We start from the raw sequence: 16,001 nt of genomic DNA on the forward strand, positions 1-16,001 counted from the left end.
GAGAGGTAAAGAGATCAGCCATGATTGAATTCTGCTCCTAGAACAGAACTTATGACTCTTCTTCAATAATATTGAAGGGCCAAAAACCTAAACGCTTAGAGGTAGTGTTAATTCTACAATGTTACAGAAATTATTTTTGATAACCAAAACTGTGGTAATCAAAGCTCTTGATCCCCATTCAATAACCTCCTTTGGAAAGTCTACACCCAAGGATATAAGTTTATCTGCAAGAAGCATTGATTCCCAGGTAATAGTTCTGATGATAAGTCATGTAACTCAGAAGCACCCAATGGTTCCTCATGGCTTCTTACTTCAATGAACCCATGGTACACATTTTCAAACTGCAGATCATCAATCCCGAAGCACGAGGAGGTATCAAAATGTGAGAGCAAATGGGAACCCATCGTATGATCCAACCAAAAGAATGACAGTCTGAGCAAAGAGAATTTTCCCAATGAAAACTGCATGGTTTGCTGCTTTCAAGGGATGAGTGATGGAAAAAAAGAGAAGAACAACTATTCCAACTACAACCCAATTACATACCACTGTTTAATGGAAAGGTCTTCAGTGGGAATGTCACCTTGAAACCTAAATAAGGGATGAAGTGTTCAATTTAATTCAGCAGTGAGTCATGCAGACTAGCTTGAGGTTCTGCAGTGATACATATGAAGAAACAAAAACACATTTAAGTTCTGCTGAGCAGAAGCCATTGGTGTGTTGAGAGAACAAGTAAGCTGTCCGTACAAATACATCTGTAGTCTGTGGCATTCAATTGAGCATTACAGTGACAGACTATTTCCATCCCGCATCTTAATTCCTAGCAAATGGAGAAAAATCACAGATAGACACAAAACGCTGGAGTAACTCAGCAGGACAGGCAGCACCTCTGGAATGGGTGACGTTTCAGGCCAAACCCTTCACATGTGGTTACTGTGCCTACCTCAGACTAATTGCGTAATGGCCCGTTTTAGACCACACAAAGTGGCAGTAACAATGCAATGGCTGGAATGCAAGTTTTGGATTAGACATTTCTTTGTCTTCAGTTAAAGCATGAAGTGAAAACGTTGCAATGTCTATTATTTTGCAGAGGAAACAAAAGATCAGAATATACCATGTGCAGGCTTTGCTTTTACAGCCTTCTCTTCCTTTGACATTGATCGTGCATGTTAATTAATGCCAAATGTCACCATTCCTCATACATAAACCTAATTATGATTCTTTACGGCAAAGCTATCCCAAACCTGAGGCCAAACTCTCCCTTAATTTTTACATTGACATTATTCCTCCAAAGATAGCTTGCTAGATTGTGATTTGGAGAGTGAAGCCTAGTTGATTTAGCCAAAGGACAAATGTTGTGTTGCAGCTGAAATCTAGAACTTCACTGGAGGCCAGGAATAAAACCTGGGCATTCAGTCTGACCAAGATAGACACAAAAAGCTGGAGTAACTCAGCGGGCAGGCAGCATCTGGAAAGAAGGAATAGGTGTGTTTTTGGGTCAAGACCCTTCTTCAGACTAAATCCAAGTCAATTAGTCAATTAGTCAATTCAGTATCTGAAGAGAGATGGGAAGTTGGCAACCCATTGTCATGCAAACTGTGAAAGCAGAAGCTGGGTACTTTCTTTCCTGCAATAAAAGCTTATTTTGAGGTGATGTATGGCTCACAGGCTCTTCCACAACACAGCCAGAGGCTTGGTGTATGACAGAGGAAGTCAGGAGGGTGAAAATAAAGTTTGCTTATCTATGTCTGGCTTTCCAACAGATTTCCTAATTCTGCTCTTTGGTCAGATCAATGATTATTGACCACTGCTGCTTGTAGAATATATAACGTAGCTTTAAAGGCGCTGGCTAAAAGGATTTAAAAAAAAGTCTTCAATTTTAATTCTAATTTTAATGCACTTAAGCAACATATCCCTCCCCCACACTGTTTCACTGTCCTCCCGATTAATTTTACTGATTGTCATTTTCGCCTCAGCTTACAACAAACCATTCTACATTTCCTTGATCATCGTCTGCGTTGATTTACCCTTCCAAATCTCTAGTCCCCCACTACCCGACTCTCAGTCTAAAGAAGGGTCTCGACACAAAACACCATCCATTCCTTCGCTCCAGAGATGCTGCCTATCCCGTTGAGTTATTCCAGCATTTTGTGTATATCTATATTGCAGGAGCACAAACAATACCATATTGAATTTCAGCACAATCTCTCAAGTGAAGATTGATTCAACTTGTATTAGCTGAGGCAAAGGTTTGTCGGATCAGAGGCTCAATGACCTCCCTTATCTTTTGGGTAGCTTGCTAAAACATCTTCGATTGTATAAACAAAAATAACTCAACTTGCCACCTTCTTTTACACAGTAATGGATTTACCATGTCTTCCCAGCATTTGTGCGTTTTTATTTTTAACTTGCAACTGCACTGTACTTCCTGTGTCGACTCCTCCTCACAGATGTCTATGTAAATATACAGGCTTCTTCAGAATGAAGTTAGTGGAATTATTTTTCAGTGGAAAGTGTTCAGATTCTGCAATTCAATGCTCTTCTCTCCAGAGGGGCTGAGAACAGTGTACACTCTTCTGGAAGAGAAATTCAGAATCTAATGTTTTTATAATTAAGCATCATAAAGTATTTTAAATGAAGTGAATAAAATGAGAAAGGAGAGAGAGACAAGCAAGAAAGAAGACAGAAAGAGAAGGGAGAAATAATGGAATGGGAGAACAAGGGGTGAAAAGAAAGGAAGGTGAAAAAAGAAAGGAAGGAGAAAAGTTGTGTGCCTGAGAACAAATGCAGAGACGAGGAAATGAGAAGAGAGGGGAACAATATTGAGAAGGGACAAGAAGGATAAACAGATTCAGAAACTTAATTATTGTTAATAACAAGCTCCAAGCAGAGCGAGATGTTTGAAATTACCCGACTCTCTGGTGAACAAGGATAGGTGACATTTTGGGTTGAGACCTTCTTCAGACTGCTTGTACTGCACAGGAGGGAAGGGTGTGGGGGGTGAAGGCAGGACATAGCGCAGCAGGTTATAAGTGGATACAGGCGTGGGTGTATTGAGAGGCACATGCATGGAACAAAGGCCAAAGGTAAAAGCAGGTAGTGCGAGACAGAAATGAAGAGATCAATGTGTGCTAGTAAGGAGGAATGTAGCAATGGGGGGGGATTAGAAGAAATAGGTGGGAGTCCAAATGGGGCACAGGGGAGGGGTTAGTTAGAGCTTGAGGTAACCTAAATTTGGAGAATTCAATGTTCATACCATTGGGCTGAAGGCTACAAATAACAAAATACTATCAGTCTGGCTCTACAGCACAAGTACTCTCGAGGTACTGTCAAGCCTAATATGTCGTAGAACTAATGTTTTATTTTAAGGGAAAGGTAATGTAAGAAATACAAGCAGGTACAGGCCAAACATTCCCTTGAATCAAAGTTAGACACATCATGCTGGAATAACTCAGCAGGATAGGCAGCATTTCTGGAGAAAAGGAATGGATGATGTTTTAGGTTGAGACCCTTCTTCAGACTAAGAGTCAGGGGAAAGAGAAATGAGAGATATAGACGGTGATGTAGAGATGAAGAACAAATTATTGAAAGATATGCAAAAAAGTAACAATGATAAAGGAAACAGGTCATTGTTAGCAGTTTGCATTCAAGCATTTTGCGTCTATCTTCGGTTTCAACTAGCATCCAAGCAGCTTGCACAGAGAATGGGGCTAATGCACGTGCTTTCTAAATATTCTTTAACAGCGGTAATAAACAATCGGAAACCTAACTTTCACTGCATTAAATCTGCTCAGTTGATGGCTTTCAATCAGAAACATTATTTTAAGAATCTGAAGAAGTCTCAACCTGAAACGTCACCCATTCCTTCTCTCCAGATATGCTGCCTGGCCCGCTAAGTTACGCCAGCATTTTGTGTCTCTGTCTTCTCTTTTATTTTAAGGCTGAGGGTTTAATTCAGACAAACGTCAGGAAAAGTCACCCCCATAATCCTTCAACTGAAATGCCCTTCATCTGTCAGGTATACAAATGGACATTGAAGATAGAAATAGAGAATTGCATTTCTGGAGCAATTTAAATGACCTCAGCATGTCACCGAGTGTGACATATCCAATTTAAAACTTCTCTTTAATGTAGGCATTGCAGTAACATAAGCAGACAGGAGTGTTAAATCCCATAAACACCAATGTGATAGATGACATGTATAAACAAAGAACTACAGATGCTGGTTTATACCAAAGATAGACACAGTGCTGGAGTAGCTCAGCGGATCAGGCAGCAACTCTGGAGAAAAAGAATGGGTGACGTTTTGGGTCAGGGCACCTTCAACATAAATCTGTTTATAACTAAAACTGGTTCAGGAAGAAATCCTGCCCAAGAGATACTGTTCTCAGTTCGTTCCAAGTAGAACCATAGGACTTAAGCTCATCTGAACAGTGAAGCATTACCTCAGTACCTTTCTAAACATCATGATGGGGCCAAACCCCTGAATGCCCAAGTTCTCAACTCAAGTGAAAGTAGTTCCCCCATGTGCCAATATCACATTGAAGGATTCCCAATGTTAATTGTCTCCAAGGCACATACACTCGCACAATGTTTCTAAATTTCATCTGCAAAGTAATTAAAATACCAGTACTGTAAGAATTTTCTGAGACACAATATTGTGGTGGGCATCAGTGCGGTACAGCTGCTCCAACACAATACTACACAGCAGGTTCAGCACTGATCTCAATTGCTGTCGGAGTGGAGTCTTCAAGTTCTCCCTGTAACTGGGTGGTTTTCCTCCTGATTCCCTGGTTTCTTCCAATATCCCAAAGACTTGCGTGTAGGTTGGTATATTAAATTGGTCATGGTAAATTTTCCCAAGAGTGTATAAAGTAGTAGAATCTGTGGGTAGTTGATGAGAATGTTTAGAGATACAGCATGGAAACAGGCCCTTCGGCACACCAAGTCCTCGCCGACCATCGATCGCCAGTTCACACACTAGTTCTCCTATCACACTTTCTCATCCACTCCCTACACATTATGAGCAATTTACAAAGTCAGATTAACCCACAAACCTGCACGTCTTTGGGATATGGGATGAGACCGGAGCACCTGGAGGAAACCCACCGCAGAGGGAACAAGCAAACTCTACACAGTCGAGGTCAGGATCGAACCCGGATCTCTGGCACCATGAGGTAGTAGCTCTACCAGCTGTGCCGTCCATTACTCAACTATGAGAATGTGAAGAGAATAAAAATGGGCTTAATGAAGGATTAGTATAAAAGGGTGGTTGATGATCAGAGCAGACTCTGTGGGCAGAAGGGTCTGTTTCTGTTCTTTATGCCTGTAAATACTAATACTTTCTTTCAAGAGCAGCAATTGGGATCCAGCCCATCCAATGAAAACCAGAGTGTATGAGACAATACGAGATTCGCTGAACATTTAAAAATTATTGGATATACCACAGGTTGGCCATCTCTTTTATAGATGTCATGGTCTGAAAGATGGTGCAGAGAAGATTCAGCATGGTGTAACAAGGATGAGGAACCTCAGTTACAAAATTGATTACAGAAATTGGGATCATTGTTAAAAGCATTGTTACAATGGTTAAGCAAGTTTGCTTACAGCGGGTATGAGAGTTGCTAATCAGAGTTTTGGGATCTGGTAAAATAACCAAACATCAAGGAAAAGAATACACAGCAGACTATGAATAACTGGAATCAGTGATTTGTGGTGGTGAGAGGAGCAGGTTTAATTGAAATTTTCAAAAGGGGCATTAAAGTTTACACTGTTCATCTTTGAGGTGAGAGTAAGGGATTGAGATTAGCGAATAGATCTATCAAAAGGGTCGTCACAGATATGACATGCAAAAATGGCCTATTCCCCTGTTGCCTCGTCCTGTAATGATTCTAGTCGAGATGTAAAGAAAAAAAATAAATGGCTGGTAAGATTATCCTTTATAAACAGAACACCTGCAGTGATCATTTAGAAGAAACTACAGCAAGTTACATTCTAAATATGTAAAGCCACATGATTTAAAGAGGTCATGAGCATATTTGCGAAATATTTTCAGCCACAATTTTTCTTTCCTTACAGGATCTGCTTGAAAGGCAACGAGGTCAGTGATTTACGAAGACACAGTTTTGTGTAAACAGCAGGGTTTTTAATAAATTGAAAAAAAAAAGTTAAACTCTGTGCAAGGCTGAAGACAGGAGTACAACTCTGCACAAATAAGTCCAGCAACACGAATACAAAATGGCAGTCAATCATAAAGGAATCAAAAGACTTTGTTCAATGGCGCACCATTGTACAACCCGATTCTTGATCAAAATCAAGGAGCGTGGAATTAAATTAATACTTGGTTTGGGAGGGGGAAGAATGAATAATATCAGATTGGTATAACATGGAAAAAACATAAGTTTTCAGATATCTAGTCACATGACAAACCAGAAAGCCAAATATTCTATCTAAATATCATATTTTACGTAACCGGGAGTTCCCCAGAGAATGTGATGATGCAACTGAGTTTCTTGCTCAGCCATTCAAGAGGCTAAATTAAGAATTATATACATTGGTAGTGGAGTCACAGGTGTGAGACTGAGCATAGAGGCAGAGCTTCCTTCCCAAAATAGACATTAATGCACCAAATGGGTCTTTATTCCATTCATACATCGTCAGTTTTGCTTGGAAGAGCTTTCCATTACTGAAAATGCAATGGTAGAAATTGATTTGCATTTGTGAAATGATTAGTTCTGCCCCTAAATGGGCATGTAAAGAGAGATACAGCAAGGAAACAGACCCTACGGCCTGACTAGTCCATACCGACCAAGATGCCTCTACCCAAGTGGTTCAATTGGCCAGATGGCCCACATCCTTTTAAACCATTCCTATACATGTTCCTGTCCAGGTGTCTTTTAAATACTGTTATAGTACCTGCCTCAACTACCTCGTCAGGCAGCTCATTCTATATACTCCTGAATGAAAATTTTGCCCCTCAGTATTTTCTGACTTGCGCGGGGGGGGGGGGGGGGGGGGGGGGGAGAATCCCATGGACACCTGCAGAAACAGATCCCATTTGTTACCCGGAAATTGCCTATACTCAATTATCACCAGAACAATGAAGAAGTTAGAACTCTTTCCTTAACCTAGAAAAAAAAAATTATGTATATCATTTGAGCGAATTGGTTGACTGCATGGAAAGCAAGCAAGTCTTCCATTCTGCTGAAACTTAAGATTTTTGTGAAGCTCGGTTTAACTTCTACCCTGTACAGTTACTACTACACTGAAGTCAACTGACATACAGTAGCTCTGCATGGACAAGATCAAGTGTAACTGCGACATGCCAATCAACTTCAGTAGGTCAGGGTTTTCCCAAATGACTCACTCCAGGTCAGTGCAAGGAACACCTTGACTACTCAATTGCAAATCATAACGGGCACCAACTGGCTGCATGATGAATTTCCCAAGCACCTTAAACGGTGCACTTTTAAAAAATATGTAGAGCCTTCATATCAGAACCAGTATCATTGGGAGTGGTTCTTAGTACATAATCTGGATATTTTGTGTTGATTCACTCCCCATCCTTTCAGCTCCAGGTTATATTCAGCTTAATTGCTGTAGATTTGAACACTAGCTACCAGATTTTACATCAATGCGATATTTAAATTAGCAGATAGACAACAGATTCAGCCCAGCCAGTCAGCCCACGGTGCTATGATACACACAAGCCTTTTTCAACCCGACTTCCTTCGTCTTTGACAGCATATTCTGTTGTGCCATCTCCAAGCAATTTCCATAAATACATCGACATTAATCATCTCAAACACGGTTGCAGCCAGAAAGCTCCACATTCTAACCAATATTAGAATCAAAGTTTTTCCTGGATTGTCTGGTGAATCTATTGTAGATAACAGTCAGTCTTACAGCATGGAAACAAGCCTTTCAGCCAAACTTGCCCACAGCGATCAACATGTCCCAGCTACACTGGTCCTATCTGCCTGTTTGGCCCATATCCCTCCAAACTTGTCCTATCCATGTACGTCTAATTATTTCTGAACGTTGCAATTGTCCCTGCCTCAACTATGTCCTCTGGCAGCTCGTTCCTTACACCTGCCACCATTTGTGTGGTATTTATCTTACATTTATTATCCCCTATCTTTATTCGCTCTGAAGTGGAAGTTTTCTACCTTATTAAATAATTTAGTAATCCCACACACCTTCATCAGGACAGCCCTCAATCCTACAGCTATAAATGTTATTTTGTTATTGCATGCTAAAAATACTAAACTTTGTATGTAACACTCTTTAATAGAGTATCACTGCACAAGTGTCAATAGAAGTGATTGTTCAAACTAGCAACCATGTGTTCAAGAGACAATAGTATCCAATTATTGCAGAAAGGTTGCATGGAAACCATAATTTTTTACCCAAACTGTTTTTCGCCCAAGACAGCTTTTTTTTCCCCCCATTTGCCAATTTCCAAAGTAGTTTTGAGATAGTTCTCCAGCTTCCGATCAAAATTGAGTTATAACCAATTCAGCCCACGCACGACAAATAATGTTTCCCAAGTCATCAATCATGTTATATTCAATTAGTTCAATGGAAGCACGCATATAGCAATACTACCTGTGCTTTTTGATGGCATTCAGTGCATTGTAGAAGCTTTAAGGTTTCAGAAATGGGCAAATAACATTGAGCTTGGTTATTTACTGTAATCTTTGTAGGGTACAGGCGGATAATTTGTGAATCAGAACTTAGTAAAGAAAGAAGGTACACAAAAAAGCTGGAGAAACTGGAGGAAATAGGCAACGTTTCAGGCCGAAACCCTTCTTCAGACGGGTTCTTCAGTCTGAAGAAGAGTTTCGGCCCGAAACGTTGCCTATTTCCTTCGCTCCATAGATGCTGCTGCACCCGCTGAGTTTCTCCAGCTTTTCTGTGTACCTTCGATTTTCCAGCATCTGCAGTTCCTTCTTAAACACTTAGTAAAGAAAGATGTGCTTATCGAAGGGAAGCAAATGAAAAACTGGCAGACAAAGGGGGGGAAGCATAATTGATTCAAAACTAGGCCATTGCTTCAAAGGGATTTTTATTTATGTCTCAAAGGGGAGGGTTATTACCTGGTATATTAATCAAGAGCTTCCATACTGAACAGTGCCAGAGTACAAATATAGAAGCACTCTTTGATCCCTGCCTCTTCACAGCCACCTACAAATTCACACTCAGAAATAACACTGGAAACCTGCTCATTTTCCAAGAATCACTGATAGCATTCATCTATGTCGTGCTCGGAAGATAGACACAAAATGCTGGAGTAACTCAGCAGGACAGGCAACATCTCTGGAGAAGGAATGGATGACAATAGACAATAGGTGCAGGAGTAGGTCATTCGGCCCTTCGAGCCAGCACCGCCATTCACTGTGATCATGGCTGATCATCCACAATCAGTACCCCGTTCCTGCCTACTCCCCATATCCTTTGACTCTGCTATCTTTAAGAGCTCTATCTACCTCTCTCTTGAAAGCATCCAGAGAATTGGCCTCCACTTCCTTCTGAGACAGAGAATTCCACAGATTCACAACTCTCTGGGTGAAAAGGGTTTTCCTCGTCTCTGTTCTAAATGACCTACCCCTTATTGTAAAAATGTGACATTTCTGGTCAAGACCCTTCTTCAGATTTAAAAAGTGTCTCGACCCGAAACATCACTCGTTCCTTCTCTCCAGAGATGCGGCCTGTCCCGCTGAGTTACTCCAACATTTTGCGTCTATAGGGTGTAAACCAACATCTGCAGTTCCTTCCTATACATACAATGTAGTGCTCTGTCTTCTCACAGCCACATAGAAACAATCCTAAAGCTAAATAGATGCTGCGACATCGCAAACTAAACACCATCAGCAGAATTATAAACAGAAGCTATCTATAATAATTTCTACCATTTGGTTTAATTTTCAAAAAGAAAATAATCTTTCACTCCAAATTGGATGATTCTTCAAACAGACATTGAGTGTAGTTCAAAGTGTTCATCTACTATTTGCCCTCAGGAGTCACTTACAGCACTGTCGAGGAAATGAGCTAGTTATATAAGACTGATGCAATCCTGGATGGTTGGCAAAAGGTAGTGATGGTGTTAAGACATGGTTGGATAGAACAGACAATATATAATGCACATGAAGTCAAAAGGAATCAGACAATGGCCTCTTCTTGAATCATTGGTGATGATTTTTAGTGTATTTATGGGCTCCAACGTTTTAGAAAACTCTCTATGAGAGGAAGGAATTCTGGACAAAATGTTAAATCCCTGAAACAAAACAAAACCAAAAGATTTACTTTTTCCATTGGATCAAGCACTAGAAGTTTAATTTTAATGGGGAAATAAAACAAAGTTGCAAATGGACTGCTATAATCTATCAAGTGAACAATCAGCACAACAGAATGAATGGCCTCCTGTGCTCTATATTCCATTTTTCCTTACACGAATAAAAAACTTTGGAATTCTGAACCTAAACGACTGTCTGCTCTATTGTGCAGTAATAGTAGAGGACAAAATAAGCAATTTGTGCACCGGAGCATCATGGATTATAGCGATATAGCTATGTGTGAACCTGTTCACAAGGTTATAGTGTGACGGCGCCTATTGGCAGCAGCTCGACTACAGTCCGTCTGTCTTATAAAAATGTTTTTGTCTTGTTAAATGTATGTCTTGAGTCTAGTTTTTATTATTTCTTTAGCTGAGTATATGTGGGGGGTGGGGGCTGTGGGAAAAACCGTTAATCTCTTCCCTGTACGGGGACCCAACTTTTTCCCTGTCGGGTCTCCGATGTCGTTGGGCCTAACATCGAGGAGCTGGCGGCTCCTGTAATGTAAAACTGTAGAAAATGCAATTTCGTTCAAACCAAGTAGTTTGAATGACAATAAAAGGCATTCTATTCTAAGGCATTCTATTCCATTCTAAGGTATGGCCAGCCCATTTAACCAGGAGAGTTATGAATTCTGCACTTCATCTGTAACTTTCCTGCTGGACACACTGTGAATGGATAAAACCACAAATGAAGATGGTACAAGCAAATGTGGCTGCCCAAGTATTGGACCAAAGGACAAGAGAAAAATCATATATACATGATATGGGTAAGAAGTAAATGCAGATGCTGGTTTACACCAAAGAATGCTGGAGTAACTCAGCGGGACAGGCAGCATCTCTAGATAGAAGGAATGGGTGACGTCTCGAGTTAAGACCCTTCTTCAGACTGGTATGGACTAGATGGTATGGAATGATTTTACAACCGACTGCTGGAAACATTGACAGACACATGCATTCCTTTCATTCAAAAGAAATTTCACAATCATAATATTGTTTACTAATGTCTCATTTGAACCCAATCTCACTTCTACAGTATTTAGCCATTTGAATTATATTTTATTAAAGAACCTCATAACAATACACACTCTTTCACCACTGGACGTAGAAGGTAAATGCCTCTCTTGCCTCTGATGTTTGAGAGTCAGAGAAGTCTGACGTCAAAACGTTCACTCCCAATGATCAATTAGACTTTAGAGTAGAGGCTTCAGAGAGATACAGCGCGGAAACAGGCCAAACAGAGTTCCTGCGGACCAGCGACCACCACGTATATTAAGCTACTAGATACATTAGCGACAATTTTACAACTTACCAAAGCCAATTAGCCTACAAGCCTGCACTTCTTTGGAGTGTGGGAGGCAATCAGTGTACCCAGAGAAAATTAACATTGCATATTCCGAAAAAGAACAGAGCAATTTAACAAAAGTTTAATCCCACATTTGGTCATTTTCGATATGAATTTCTTCATGTACCACATCTGGACATTGATGAAAATGAGAGCACCCATCTGATCTTTCTTGTTCACTTTCCCACAAATGAGACTGACCTCTTGTACACTATCTGCATGCAACAAACTTTTTCCTTTAAATAGCAGGGAGCAGAGTGAAGGAAACTTCCTGTTTTAACAAGAGACGTTCACCAAACACGCAGCACCTACTAAAAGTTGCTCACTTTGGTTATAGAGCCCCTCAAGTTCATTCCCAGGCTCAAGCAAATTGCACACAATCCTGCTGAACATTCAAGAAACCTTTAAGTTCCCACAGCAGCAAACATATCTGTCTGCCCATGCCAACATCTTCTATTATCGTACATTTTATACATTTTTATTTTAAAATATTATGAAAAACCTCAGGGTCACCAGGGAGATTAAAAAATATGAGAGTTTATTCACTTATCCAATGAAAGCAGTGGTGGCCAATTTACTGGATGTTTTCAAGAGAGAGTTAGATATAGCTCTTAGGGCTAACGGAATCAAGGGATATGGGGAGAAAGCAGGAACAGGGCACTGATTTTGGATGATCAGACATGATCATATTGAATGGCGGTGATGGCTCGAAGGGCCAAATTCAGGAAAAAGTAAACCAGTTTTCAAGTTCCAAAGTATTTTGGACTTGCTACTTGGGTACTTCTTGGCCAATTTTCTTCCTCAACCAGAGATAGTTATAATTAGAGGAAACAATGTTGGAATAACATAAGCAGGTCCCATTAAATGATCAATGCATTAGTACTGTTGCACATAATGCATTCAGAACAAATGCATGTAAAACAAAATACAAGAATGCTAGCTGCAGATTTTGCGACACTGGCAGAATTTGTCCTAAATTATTTTACCATGCACATGTGTACAAACTTTATGTTGTATAACACACATCATAATATCAAGGGCAAAACTTAGCAGGAAAACAAAATTGCTAATTCCTAGTTCAAGGATACAGAGACAAGCCATAACTTACCATACAAAAAAAATTGAGCAAAGATATGGATTATTTTCCATTCTTGTCAACGTGAGGAATGTTTGTGGTTGTGAATAGAACAGCTTTCCGCCCTGGGCCCTTTTCAACATCAAACACTTGACGGCTTGTTAGTAGTATCCTCTATTTTTCTTTTGGAAACCCTATCATACATCTATTATTGTGCCACTGTAACTTTTTTCCATTTTCCAGACCTCTCCTTTGTCTAGTCTTTGCAATGACTGACATAATTGTCAAGTTCCCAAAGCGACAAAAAAACAATAAAGCAGGCTTGATGTCCAGCAGCATTACTAGAGACAAGTCAATTTGCACATAGCAAGTCCCACAAACAGCAATTAGATCAAAGCAAAATAATCATCAGACAATTTGTTTTACAGTCCTCTGGTTTCAACAAGTTACTAGCAAAACCAATAGTTTACCATGATCTGCTTTTGTTACAATCAAAATGATAATTGGACTATAATCTCCCGTATACATTTAGCTCCAGGGCCATCATAAACATAATTCATACCATAAACCTGGGCAACATTTGAAGTTATATATTATGTATTCATCTTCTTATTCACACAATCTTCACATTTCACATACTACTAAAGTGAAATCAAGTTCCCACAAAGTTAAATTATGGTTTCCCATGTGGGTGAAGTGTGCATAGGGAATATGGAACTGCAAGTGAATGACAAATGGAAATTTGGCATCTTGTCATCTAATATTAATAACATTCAGCATTACCTTGTTTAAAAAAAACTAATCCAAGGTAAAGAAACACAAAAACTTAGAACATCATCATCACTCTACAATCTGCATCCGTCATATTCCATCCTGACTTTATCATTTGTTTACCCTGCATTATCACTGGGTCAATGTCCAAGATTTCCAAACACATCACCTTCATGACGCACCACTGGAAAAGACAAAAGTTCACTAAACGGTCCACAATTTTCTCCACAAGTTAATGCAGGATGGACACTAAAAACCAGATTTGCCAGTGTCATTCATTTGAAAACTTAAATAGGAATAAGCAAAATGCCCTCGGAGCCTGTTTTCTCAAAAATTAGGCAACTCTGTAAATCTTTTTACAATTGAAACCCATCTTTCTTATTTGATTAATTTAAAGTGCCAGTTTTATATTAGAGAGAAAATAGAATTGATCTGTTTGTAAGCAAATCAATATCACATTCGTATAAGAAATCTATGATCTCATGCAGAAAATTTGAAATGTTAAAACACACAATTCAGCAATACTTTCCAGTAAGAATCAGAAAAAGAGCCCAGGGAAAATATGAAAGATGCCAACAATATCAAGCCATTCAAAAAACACATATTGGTTGCATAGCATTTGTGAAGGAACGGTTTAAACCTCCAAAGAATTGGACCTCACTGGACTTGCATTAGCACTCAAACAAAGAGATAGAAACCCCGAGACGTATAATATACATTACAGCATGAACATGTTGAGGAAATGCTAAAATGGCAATCTTACAATTTAAAGTCCATCCGATTAATGTGACATTTCACTTTTGTGGTTAATGGTACCTTGTTTAACATCATAGAGTTGTCTATAATTTTCTAAATAAATCTGTAAATGTACAGTGCCCTCCATAATGTTTGGGACAAAGACCCGTCATTTATTTATTTGCCTCTGTACTCCACAACTGGAGATTTGTAATCGAAAAAAAATCACATGTGGTTAAAATGCACATTGTCAGATTTTAATGAAGGCCATTTTTATACAATTTGGTTTCACCATGTAGAAATTACAGCTGTGTTTATACATAGCACCCCCCATTTCAGGGCACCATAATGTTTAGGACACATGGCTCCACAGGTGTTTGTAATTGCTCAGGTGTGTTTAATTGCCTCCTTAATGTAGGTATAAGAGAGCTCTCAGCACCTAGTCACACCTGGTGATGAGGCATTAAGTCAGACAAACTGGACAGTCTGCTCAAGGAACCGTGCCACAGGATCCATCGAGATCTTGACCTGCAGGATATTCTGTGCTGACCACTGCCATATGGATTTTTGGTCAAAGTTGTTGACCTGAAAGAACTTTTCCAAAAGGACAGGCGATGCGGTAATGTCCAGCTGACTATCACATTGCACAGTAACGGTGTCGGACCCATATAAATTAATATGTTAGTTAAAGGTTATGTGGCTCCAAATATTACGACAAAAGCACTCACGGCTCCTACAACCCATTCGTTTCCATCTGTCATTTCAGCCATGGAGAAAAGGAAGGACGATTTGGTCAACTTGTTTTAATCGAAAGTGTTGCTGAGAGCCATTAGTCATAACTGTAGGTCAATCCAACCGCAAATGAAGTGGAAGTAGTTGATGAAGTGGAAGTAGTTGATGGAACACCATAAATGTGGAAGTATAGACTGTGTGTAACAGTACTTAGCTTTGGATAAATGTGTCCATCAGTTTAAAAACCCTTACAATTAGTGCAGCTCAAGTTTTTCAGAAGCAAGGATGTGACCAAATTAAAACAACAGTTCAACTAGGAATCTCCAGTGTGGAAGCTAGTCATGTCGACTTGCATTCCTCAGGTATGCAAGGAGTCGGCCAGTAAAGTGGGCGAGAGGGTTCACACTTAGGTGCAGGGAATCAGAGAGGGTTGTCTTTATCCATCAATTCCTGCAGAAAAAGTACACAATGCAGCCAAGAACAGGATTAGACTCCTACTACCTCCTTATCATGGTACAAGGTAGCTGAAACATTGAATTTTACAGCATGGGAGGCACTCATAGCTCTACCGATTTAGTCCAACTCTGACACTCATTCTCCAGAGCCGAACAAATGTATTGCTTTTGCATTCATCTTGTTCCATACAAAACATTCCAATTGCATCTTCGTCTCTCGGTTGTGCACTGGAGATCATTACTATGCAAGAAAACATTTCTTAGTTTCAATTTTACTCTGGACCGTTGGCTAGTTATCCTATCACTTGTCTTTTGGCTATATCCTGCTTCACTATACTGATCAAAACCCCTCTAAACATTTATTAAAAAGTTTTAATACTCTCTTAAAAGTTTCGATTGTATCCTGCTTACTCAAAGGAAACAGATTATAGAATTGCTACTTTCTCAAAGTTACCCAGACTCCTCATCCTTTTAAATCACGATCCCTTACCAGCTTGAATCAGCTTCATGTTAATTAACAAACAAGATGCTTTCAGGCTACTCAAATGTGGGAACCAC

General features: G+C 39.7%; 1 protein-coding gene across 7 annotated transcripts in view; it reads right to left on the reverse strand.

Moving 5' to 3' along the window:
* LOC129709859 (phosphatase and actin regulator 4-like) overlaps positions 1-16,001 on the reverse strand; it is a 110,187-nt gene that overhangs the window by 87,144 nt on the left and 7,042 nt on the right. The gene's annotated exons all lie outside the window — the stretch shown is intronic.

The sequence above is a fragment of the Leucoraja erinacea genome, chromosome 26, assembly GCF_028641065.1.
Source record: "Leucoraja erinacea ecotype New England chromosome 26, Leri_hhj_1, whole genome shotgun sequence".
NCBI lineage: Eukaryota > Metazoa > Chordata > Chondrichthyes > Rajiformes > Rajidae > Leucoraja > Leucoraja erinaceus.